This window comes from Saimiri boliviensis, chromosome 4 (assembly GCF_048565385.1).
Source record: "Saimiri boliviensis isolate mSaiBol1 chromosome 4, mSaiBol1.pri, whole genome shotgun sequence".
Lineage (NCBI taxonomy): Eukaryota > Metazoa > Chordata > Mammalia > Primates > Cebidae > Saimiri > Saimiri boliviensis.
The window spans coordinates 69,080,909-69,093,058 of record NC_133452.1 but is presented as its reverse complement, the minus strand read 5'-3'; the positions used below and the strand labels follow the sequence as shown (position 1 = coordinate 69,093,058).

At 36.7% G+C, this 12,150-nt stretch overlaps 1 pseudogene; it reads right to left on the bottom strand.

The window, feature by feature from the left end:
* Positions 1–3,614: 3,614 nt before the first annotated feature.
* Positions 3,615–4,377, bottom strand: LOC101041391 (tetratricopeptide repeat protein 22-like; annotated as a pseudogene).
* Positions 4,378–12,150: the final 7,773 nt, after the last annotated feature.

The window sequence follows — 12,150 nt, the reverse complement described above, 5'->3', positions numbered from 1 at the left end:
ATTAGCCAGGTGTGATGGCATGCGCCTGCAGTCCCAGCTACTCAGGAGGCTGAGGCAGGAGAATCACTTGAACCTGGGAGGTGGAGGTTGCAGTGAGCCAAGATTATGCTACTGCACTCCAGCCTGGGCAACAGAGTGAGACTGTGTCTTCAAAACAAAACAACCTAGATATGCAAAATGAAAAAAACCTTAAATCTCCTAGTATTGCATGAGGATACAGATTCATTAAGTGTCATAAAAATGATTTCATTCTGTGCATTTTTCCGTAATCTCCTATTCACATAATGACAGTATTCAATTATTAACCATATCTCCTTTTCATAAATAGCAATCTAATCTTCATGTTGAATGACTGAATGTTTCATTATATATTTTATTTTATTACATGATTTTTTTTATTGTTGGTTGCTTAGGTCCAACTTTGAGAGATGGTAATGGTTCTGTACCCTGGGGGTTTGAAGAGTGTCTGTTCATGTCCTTTGTCCACTTTTTAATGGGATTATTTTTATTTCCTATAAATTTGAGTTCCTAGATGATGGATATTAGATCTTTGTCAGATGGTAGTTTGTGTAGTTTGCAAAGATTTTCTACCATTCTGTAGATTATCTGTTTACTCTGTTGACAGTTTCTTTTGCTGTGCAGAAGCTCTTTAGTCTAATTAGATTCCATTTGTCAACTTTTGCTTTGGTTGTAATTGGTTTTAGTGTCTTTGTCATGAAATCTTTGCCCATATCTGTGACAAGAATGGTATGGCCTAGGTTGTGTTCCAGGATTTTTATAGTTTTGGGTTTTATATTTAAGCCTTTAACCTAATTTGCGTTAATTTTTGTATATGGTATAGTAAAGGAGTTCAGTTTCAACCTTCTGTATATGCCTAGCCAGTCATCCTAATACTATTTATTGAATATGAAATCCATTCCCCCTGCTTTTGTCAACTTTGTCAAAATCAGATGGCCGTGCAGAAACTTTTTAGTTTAATTAAGTCTCATTTATTTATTTTTGGCTTTGTTGCATTTATTTTTGGAGTGTTAGTCATAAATTCTTTGCACAGGCCACTGTCCAGAAGAGTTTTCCCTGTATTATGTACTAGAACTTTTATGGCTTCAGGTCTTAGATTTCAGTCTTCAGTCCACCTTGAGTTAATTTTTGTATATGGTGAGAGACTAGGTGTAAAGTTTATTCTCTGTAGGTTTATTGCCGAGTTAAAAATGAGGAAACTGAGGCCAGCACAAGAAAATTAGATGCCAATTTATTCAGCTCCCGGCGAGGTTCTGTGGTCCCCGCGAGAGGGGTCGCACCTGATTCCTCTCAGGAGTGGAGTTTTATAGGGAGTGAAGGCGTTCGATTGGATTTGGAGAAACAAACATTTGGATGTGGATGGGGTGAGCTGCTATTGGTAGGTAGGTGGGATTTCCAGTGAGCGGGCTAAGTGCTGAGTGTAGAGGGGATTTCCACGGGTGTGGTTAGGTGCCCAGTGCAGAGGGGATTTCCAAGGCGGAGCTAGATGATGGGCATATTCTGATAATGTAGTTTTTAAGCGGGGAGGGAGATGAGTGTGTTCAAACTCCCGGGGAGGCAACCAGCCTTACACTGGGATCTAGTTTCACTCTTCTGCATGTGGCTCTCCAATTTTGTCAGAACCATTTATTGAATGGAGTATTTTTCCGTAGTGTATGTTTTTGTCTGCTTTGTTGAAGATCAGTTGGTTGTAGGTATTTGGCTTTATTTCTGGATTCTCCAGTGTATTCCATTGGTCTGTGTATCTACTTTTATACCAGTACCATGCTGCTTTGGTTACTGTCACCCTGTAGTATAATTTGAAGTCAGGTAATGCGATGCCTCTAGATTTGTTCTTTTTACTTAGGATTACTTTGGTTATTCAGAATCTTTTTTGGTTCCATGTGAATTTTAGGATTTATTTTTTCTAATTCTGTGAAAAACGATATTGGTATTTTCATAGGAATTGGATTGAATCCAGATTGCTTTGAGCAATACGGTTATTTTCACAATATTGCTTTTTCCAATCCATGAGCATGGGATGTTTTTCCATCCGTTTGTGTCATCTACAATTTCTTTAATCAGAGTTTTATAATTCTCCTTATAGAGATTTTTTTTTGCCTCCTTGGTTAAGTATATTCCTGAGTATTTCATTTCTTTTTCAGCTATTGTTAATGGGATTGATTTCTTGACTTGAGTCTCTGTTTCATTGTTATTGGTGTATAGGAGTGCTACAGATTTGTGTACACTAATTTTGTAAGCTGAGACTTTACTGTTAATAAATTCATTTAACAAATCTAGGAGTCTTTTGGAGGAGTCTTTAGAGTTTTCTAGGTATGAGATCATGTCATTGGCAAATAGAGATTGACTTTCACTTGTCCAATCTGGATGCCCTTGATTTATTTCTCTTGGGTGACTGTTCTGGCTAGGCCTGCCAGTACGGTGTTGAATAGAAGTAGTGAGAGTGGGTTGCTCCTCATTTTTATTAAGAATTTTAAGAGTATTAACCCTACGCTTAGAATATAAGCTTTATAAGTGTAGGGACCTATCTGTTTCTTCTCTGTATACTCGGTGACTGAAACAATATCCACACACAGTAGGCATTCAATTAATACTTATTTTTTAGAAATATTTTATTATTTACTATTATAGTTAGTTTTATTATCTATAATAATAAACACATCAACCAAGGTGGAAGATTTCACTCCTGCCTTATACCTGCTGGCAAAATAATTAAGCCATTGAGACCAAGACTGGGAGCAGATTTGCTACTAGGTCATGTGAAAGGTAGCAGAAAAAAGGAGCAGATGGGGGAACTCTGCAGCTTGCAGCAAAGTAAACTCAGAGCCCTGGGCTTGTGCTCCAAGTAAATGGGCTCTGTGGTGGTTCCAGAGGGCAGATCTGGGGCCAGAAGGTAGAGGGAGGCAGCTATCACCTAAATGTGTGACTTGCAGAGCTGAATGGCTGCAGTGGACTGCCTCAAGAGATGGTAGGTTTATTAGAAAACATACCTAATAGTAGCAGTCAGCTATTTATGAGCTCTTACTGCATGTTTGAAACTAAGTATGTGTAACTTAGTTTCAAACATGCAGTTACACATACTTAGTTTCAAACATGTAGTAAGAGCTCATAAGTAGCTGACTTCTATATATACTTATAACAACTCTATTAGACATACTATCATCTCCAGTCCACAGATGAAAAAACAGGCTAAAAATGTGGAACAGAGTATTTTGCCAAAGTTCCCATAGCACATAAGTGGGGATGTGGGATTTGAACCAAGGCTGTTTGTGTTGAGAGCCAGTGCTCTAATCCACTACAGTAAATGTCCTCTACTCCCTTTCAGAAGCACCTCCTATGTCCACGGCACTGTGCTTTAGATGCTATCTCACTGAGTCCACTGACAAAATATTAAGACAGGTGTTATTATCTATAATTTATATTTTTGGAACTAAAGTTTGAAGCAGTAAGTGGCTTGCTCCAAGTTCCACAAGACAGAGAGGCCAGATTTCAACTCCAGTCAGTCTGACTTCACCCATGCTAATCCAGAAGAGGCTAGAGGCTTATTGATAAGGCATTAGAAGGGATTCCTGCAGTGAGTGGAGGCTCCTTCATTTTTAGACTCTTACAGGACCAGGTGTGGTGACTGACATCTGCAATCCCAGCACTTTGGGAGGCCAAGGTGGGAGGATTGCTTGAGCCCAGGAGCCTGAGACCAGCCTGGGCAACATAGTGAGACCCCATCTTTACAAAGAAAAGAAATTAGCCAGGCATGGTAGTGTGCACCTGTGTCCCAGCTGCTCCAGAGGCTGAGGTGGGAGGATAACTTTAGCTTAGGAGGTCAAGGCTGCAGTGAGCCATTATCATGCCACTGTATTCCAGTTGGGCAAAAGAAAGAGATCCTGTCATGGCTCTTGTGCAGTATGTCTGCCAGTTGAGCTCTGGGTCTCACAGGACATTCAGGGTCATATTACAGGTTCCAATGGCCATATCCTGCTTTCTAAGAAGTGGAAGATTTGGGCCAGGTGATTCAGGATGGGAGGTTGGTTTTTGACGATCTTGACAGCCTTGCCAAAGCAGTCCAGAGGGTTGGTCCCTGAGTACTTGCAGTTGTGGACGCCCATTGTGGTGATGGAGAAGGTGTTTCCTTTCCAGTGGCATTCCGAGGAAACACCAGGCCAGGGTTCGGTGGGGTGAGGGGTCCTCAGACTTGAGCACTTGCTGGAGCAGGGCCAGTGGGTAGTCGAAGGTGGGCAACCTCTTCTGCTTCTCTCTGCCCAGCTACAAGAAGATGTCATTTAGACTGATGAAGAGTGTTGCCATAGTGAAGTACCAGCCCCTTTTCTCTTCCATCAGGATCTGCTTCTCCCTTTGGCCCATCCCTCCACCTTCCTAAGACAGCCCCTTTGGGCATATGGAACCCAGCTCAGCTGAAGCTCAAGACTCCCCTGAACTGTTTTGCCATTATTATTCTTACTAACCTTGCTGTGCATTTAGAACGACTTGGGTTTGAATTAGTATTTATTATTAAACATGTTACAAATAGTTTTTTTTTTCCAATTTTTACATTACATTTTAACATTATTAATTGGTACATATTGAATTTATAGAAGTTCTAAGTCAATGTTTCTTAACACCTTTAAGCGAATATCTGTTTCTGAAAAACAGAAAAGTCCCATTTCTATGCTTAAGATTATTTGAGATTTTTTGATACAATTTCAGTAGCATAACTAATGCTGCAGAGCCCTGGCTGGTAGAGGAGTGGGGAGTGAAGGAAGACATAAGCTTCAATTATATGCTGCCACTTACAAGCTGGTCACATTTTTTAACCTCTTTGAGCCTGAGATTTCTTATCTGAATATTAGAGCATTAACTGTTCCATGTCAGATAACCATTGTGAGAATTAAATAAATGAGAATCTTTGTGAAGTACTTAGAGCAATATGTAGATTATGCAGTGTACTAGTAATATTACCTTGGTTCTGATAATAATGATGACAATAATTTCTCTAAATTTCACCCTTTATCTGTAAAATGAAAATGATGCCTACATCAAATGAACATTGCCTTGAACATACCAAATACTCAATAAATGACAGTTATACAAATAAAAATTTAAAATTACACAAAGGAAGAGTAATTTTATAATTCCACCCTCCCCCCGACACAGAGATTCTGATATTCTTATATCCTTAGGAAAGAGAACCAAGCCTTCCAACCCCTGCCTCCTCTCCATTGAAGATGACTGTTTTAACATTTTTAACAATAAAATCTACTAATCTTTCCCTTGAAGGAATCTGCCTTTGAAGCCAACCGAAATAAGTCCATACTCATACTAAACTTTTAAACAAAATACGCATCAATACTTTATTCTAGCTTTCTAACTTTATTTTGTTTCAGTTAATTTCTAATTCATATGGAATACATTATGAGTTTTCCAGTTGATTAGCCAAGTGTCTCAAGTATCTTTTTGTTGCCAATAGTATTTCAGACTTTATTGAATGATTTCCAAAGAACATTATATCATCATACATTTTCTACATTTAGTAAGTACATTTTAGGTGTTTATGTTGTGTTGAATAAGACTCTTAACTACTATATTTTGATTAATTAATATTGATTTTAAAATATTTTTGTGTATTTAAAAGTCTGTTGTCTTAGCCATAACTTTTTAATAAATTACTTTTAATATTTTTTCAATTAATGGAAGTTTTCAAGCATGTAATTACATTACTTGAAAATTATGATCATATTTGCAACTTTTTGTCTGAAATGACTTTGACTTGAACTTCTATTCCTTTGTTAAATAATAACGGACATAAATATTCCTGATTCTCTCCTCAGTGTCCTCCCATTAAGCGTGACATTGGCTATTGGCTGGAAATAGATTTCCAACTCTTCCCCACATAAGGAAATATGTTATATTTGTTATATTTCTATTTTATTGATAATTTTAATCAGATATAAATTTTAAATGTCATCAAACTTTTTTGAAATCTATCAAGATCTGGTTTTTCTTTTTCCACTCATTTGTATGATAATACATATTTTCATCTTGGTAACTCTATTAGTCCATTATCATGCTACTAACAAAGACATACCCAAGACTGGATAATTGATAAAGAAAAGATGTTTAATTGACTCACAGTTTTGCATGGCTGAGGAGGCCTCAGGACCCTTACAACCATGGCGGAAGGCACCCCTTTAGGTTGGCAGGAGGGAGAATGAGTGCCAAGTGAGGAGGGAAGTCCCTTATAAAACCATCAGATCTTGTGAGAACTCACTGACTATTCTGAGTAAAACATAGAGGAAATCACCCCCATGATTAAGTTATCTCCACCTAGTCCTGCCCTTGACATTTGGGGATTATTACAATTCAAGATAAGATTTGGGTGGGGACACAGAGACAAACCATATCACTAACCAATGCTAATATTAAACAATACTCAATGATACTGAAATATGTCTCCTTTGGTAATTGGGTTTTTGTTGTTGTTATATTGCAGAATTGTATTTTAAGATTTTTGCATCTACATTCAAAACGATATATTTTGTCAAATTCTTTTGATTATATACCAAACTCAAAAGTTTTTTATTTACCTCTGTATTCTTTATCTTCATTCTCTGTCAGGTTTTGCAATTAAGGTTATAATAGCTTTTTAAAAATTAGAAGTTTCCTTTTCCTTTTTGTTCTGGAACTGTATACACATAGCATGAGAATAATTGTTCTTTATTGGTTTTAATGAATTTGGCAAAACACTCTCTGAGCCTAATGCTATGTTTTGAAGGTTGTTCTTTCAAAGCTGTCATTTTGCTATATTAATTGTTTGTACAAGTTGTTGTCTTAAGTAGAAAATTATTGTAATTTATATTTTTCTTAAAAATTATTCTTTGCATTCAGAAATTCAAATATAGTTAGACAACAAAATATTAGTAGTGTGTGTAGTTGTAACTGACTTCATTATGCAAGGTTATTAAAAAAAAAAAAAAAAGAGAAGACCACAAGCAAGAATTAGTACATTTGCAAGAGAAGGAATAGGGAATAAAGTCAATCCAGTAACTGGAATTAGACAGATTGGAAATGCTAACTGCTTATAGGTCCTAAAGGGAAGTCACAAAATTTTAAAAGCTTTTAAGTAAGAAAAACTTATTAACACTTGGCCTTGAGGAAAATACCACATTAAGATTGTGGCCTTTCTTCCTAAGTCTGGTGCCCTCAAGGAAGATACTTTAAGTTGAGAGGAAAAAAAAGTATGAGGCTAAGGAGGAAGTAAAGAGAGAATTGAGCTCGAGAGTTAATCTAGACACTTGAATTTCATTAGTTTTCTATTGCTACATAAGAAATTAACACAAATTTAGCAGCTTTGAACAAGGTTTGTCCCAGTACCATAGGCCAGAAGTGTAACCGTATTATCTTCTCAGGTCTCACATGACTACAATTAAGTTATTGGTCCCATCTGAGGCTCAAGGTTCATTTCCCAAATCACTCATTGTTGGTGAAATTCAGCTCCTTGAGATTGGAAGACTAAGGCCCTCCCTTCCTTACTGGCTGTCAGCTGGAGGTTGCTCTCAGCATCTATAGGCTGCTCTTAGGTCCTTGCCTCCACCTGCAAAACCAGCAATGGGGAATCCTCCCTATGTGGAATCTCTCTGACTTCAGAAAGGACCTTTGAAAGACTCACCTGATTATGTCAGGACCACCCTGAAAAATTTCCCTCTCTTTTTTAATTTTTTTCTTTTAAAGATAGGGTCTTGCTCTGTCACCTAGGCTAGAGTGCAGTGGTGTGATCATCGCTCACTGCAAGCCCTGAACTCCTGGGCTCAAGTGATCCTCTTGCCTTGGCCTCCAAAGAGCTGGGATTACAGGCATGAGCTATTACACCCAACAAAATCTTCCTTTGGATTAATTCAAAAGTCATTTATTAGTAACTTAATCATGGAAATAATGCCTCTGATAGTCACAGGTCTGCTTAAAATCAAGGGGGTGGCAATATATAAAGTATGCACATCATGAGGCAGGTATTATGAGGGCCATCTTAGAATTCTGCCTACACCTGGAGCTTACAGGAATAAGTAAGTTAGAAGCCTACTAAGGTATTGAAAGAATTTTGACTATGAAACAACAAAAATTAAACAAAAATTAAAAAATATGTTTTGAGACTCCTAATTTGCACAAACAATAAATGCTGGATGTCATAAGCCCAGGAGCCAGGACCACAAAGAAGATGATAGAGCTGCAGTCAACCTAGGTCTCCAAAGGTTTGCATGGAGGTGCCCAACCTTCCCACAACCCCTCCCAGGTCACTCTCCAGACTTAATGCACATGAAAGCTGAGTGTGTTGAGCCATGAGATGTTGCATTTAGCGTTCCCAGGTGCCAGTATCACCATAAGCAAAACAATACCCTGAGGACAGTGAAGCAACTAAATAGAAGGAGCTTCTGGTCCCCGGATGACCTAGTGAAGTCAAATTACATACCTTCACTGGACTGCCTTTCCTTCAAGCATCTGTAGTGTTTAAGTCTTTGAATTCTTAGAACTCACTTTTATAGTAGTCTCACCTACACCCCAACTAATAAATACATTTTCTTCTAAATAACTTTTATAGTTTTGTATTTGTACCACTCATTCAGGAAATCTTAGCTGTTACCTTTAACTTCTCATCTATATCTGCCTTGAATTGTAATTTATGTCTTTTATCATTAGTTACTTTTCCAAATGTTTATACTTTTTCCCTCTAAAATTATAAGTCCTGTAAAGAACAGAAACTATCTCATGTATTTTTATATTACATGATCCTTAATACTGTTCCCTAGAAACAGATGACTTCAGTATACATAATTTTGGGCTACTCTAAAGCTCTTGTATTTTTTCTAGTTGCTTATAATTCAAGTTTCTATTTCCAAATATATAATATTCTAATCTCTGGAAACAATGACATAAATACAACATGTTATTAGTCTAAGTTTTAAAAACTGCATTTTTAGTTTTTTTGGTCTATTTATGATTTGATAATTATATATCTGCCTTTAATAGTGAATGTATTCAGAGCTTATCCAGCCACAATGGCAATATTTTTTTTTTTTTTTTTTTTTTGAGACGGAGTTTTGCTCTTGTTACCCAGGCTGGAGTGCAATGGCGCGATCTCGGCTCACCGCAACCTCCGCCTCCTGGGTTCAGGCAATTCTCCTGCCTCAGCCTCCTGAGTAGCTGGGATTATAGGCACGCGCCACCATGCCCAGCTAATTTTTTGTATTTTTAGTAGAGACGGGGTTTCACCATGTTGACCAGGTTGGTCTCGATCTCTCGACCTTGTGATCCACCCGCCTCGGCCTCCCAAAGTGCTGGGATTACAGGCTTGAGCCACCGCGCCCGGCCACAATGGCAATATTTTATGAGTAAATACAGTCTTAGAGAAATCTCTAACAGAACCTGCCCAATTATTTTGAAAATATCTCTTTCAAATCACTTTGCAGGACTGTATTCCATAAAAGAGAATGAGGGCTAGCAGTACTAGGAAGGACAGATCTATCAGGATAAAGGGCACATTTTTTATCGTCTCAAATGGGATAAAAACAAAGTTACATTAACTCTATGAAGACTTCATTTACATGAAGTCAAATATTCAGTTGAAGTTTTTAAAGATTAATTTCATTTTACCATTGGGCTTTACTTTCTGACTTAATGAGGATATTCTCCTTGATATCACATATGTAGACGGCTCCAAAGGATGGAAGACATGAGTCTGGAAACCAACTGAGATGTCTCCAGGTGGCTCAGGGTCCCCAAAAAGGTGGAACCAAATACACCACTCACTTGGGTGGCTGACAGCCCACATTCATGAACTCTTTCAGGGGCCTTAATTTCAGGCTGGTTACAAAGATCAATAAAATGCTGCATTTTTATGTATAAAATTTACTTTGGGCAAAGATCCTAAATTTATGAAGTATAGTTTACTGAGATTATTGAATATAAATTACCTATATACCTATGATTTAAATAGAAAAAAACAATAAATCATATTTCTAACTTCTCATGTAACTTATTCTTATATTATTACAGAATGCCAGTATATATTTTGCTTTAGTTTTCTGAGAAAAACAAACAAACAAATATTTTTTAGCTGTAAGATTTGGTGGGCATGCTGAAACATAAATTAAAGCTTCATCTGGATGAATGAAAGGATTTTTTAATAATTTTAACTGTTTCAATCAGTTGCTGCTTTCCAGCAAGTACTGATCATATTTCAGTTGTGTGGGGTGGGGAGGACTTAGCTTTTTTTATCTTGTAGACAGGTTATATAAGTTAATTCACTAAGTCAATGTATTAACTGCATAAAGTTTCTTTCCTCTAATAAATATTAAAAGGTTTCAGTATTTAGTGTTTTCTTGATTATGGATTTATTACACTCTTTTCGTTTTCTTTTTTTGTTTTGCCACATAGTCTCACTGTTCAGGTTTCAATCTGAATGTGATTTCAAACTATAGTGCCACCTAGTGTTAATGCATTATCTGGGCCACCCTTTCTAAGAAACTGATCAAATGGATAAGTATTTTAAAATATAAAAGTAATATTATTTCTCAAATTTTTCATATCAAGGGGTTCTAAGACAACTAAACTTATGTCTTAAATAAAACTAGCCTTCTGTATTTAACTAAGAAAAGCCAACCAGCTGTTTTTAGTAAGCTTCACCTAGGTCATGGCTGAGATGCTCAGTATTCTATAGACTTAACTGAAATGTTTGGAATTCAGAGTGTCACATAGCGTCAAGTTCAAAGGAGCTTCTTAGCAGACACAGTGCTTAAAATTATAGACTGCTAAGACTGTGGTGTCTTAGCTGAATGAATATAAGGGGCAATGGTGAATAATGGGCATCATTATTAAGTGCGTGACACTTTGTTTTCTTTTCACCAGTTTCCTTATTTGTTTACATGATTTCAAATTCTGAAACCACATTTAATTATTCCAAAAGTCAAAGAGGAGAGATTTTAAGTAAATGAACCATTTACCTGAAGATAAGATGATATCTAAGAAAATAATTAATCCTAAAGTTAATTCCTTACAGACATCAATTATTTAGAAGGAGATAACCAGAATATTTGCTCCTTCTTTTTTGGAAGAAAATATATCACTTAGTTAGAATTGATGATGAACCTTCAACTTAACTTTAGATGTCATCTAAACCAGCAAGATGATTTCAGAAACTTCTGATTGTTGTTTTGGTAACTTCTCACCTTCTTTTTGGTTGATGGTTCTTGATACTGTTTCAGTTGGAACACTTTTGGGTCAAATGATAGAAAACCCATACAATCAGTTGCTTGTATAATAAAAAAAAAACTCACAGGGCTGGTTTGAGCAGGACTTTGGCTACGTTTTTTCAAAGTTCTCTTAGCTCTTCTATCCTTCTTGCAGGTTTTGCCCTCCATCTGGCTTTTCACATCCTGATAATAGTCAATCCATCACCCCTGCCATGACTTCCTACTGAGGAAGGGAAAGCTTCTTCTTCCTTCCCCTTGAACAAAGCTGTAGGGAGGGCTTCACTCTAACTGGACAAATGAGATCATGTGTTTCCTTCTGGGACCAGGACAGGAGAATGGGATTATGCTAAATGGTTTAAGACCATTAGAGGTTTTCCTTGGGGTACAACTGGGATGAATTGCAACAAAAACTCCTGCCTGAGAGACTCAAGATTCTGTTAAGAAGTGGAACAGGTACATTTCATTCTTTTCTAGAACTATAACAATCTTACTTAACTGTAGTCATGTCATTAGTTCAATCATGGCTTATTCACTTTGGTAATCCCAAAACACAGGGCTTCATACAAAGTAGGTGTTTAATAAATGTATTTTTAAAGATAAATTAATGAGAAGTTACACAATGAATTAATAATGGCTTATTTGCTATGACTTAGTCTTCTTGATTTAGAAATGTCTTCCTGAAGCAATGGATTGAGAAAATGGTCATATTTAAATGGAAGCAAAAATTATTTTGTTTATTTTTGCTATTGATTATGATAATAGCTACCATATGTTGTTATTACCCTATACAACTAAACTGAAAGTTGGAACCCTGATTCATGGAAGAAACTTTATCCTAAATATGAAGATTAAAGTATAAGGTAGTAGACAGAATAAAATATTCATGTTATTACTTTTT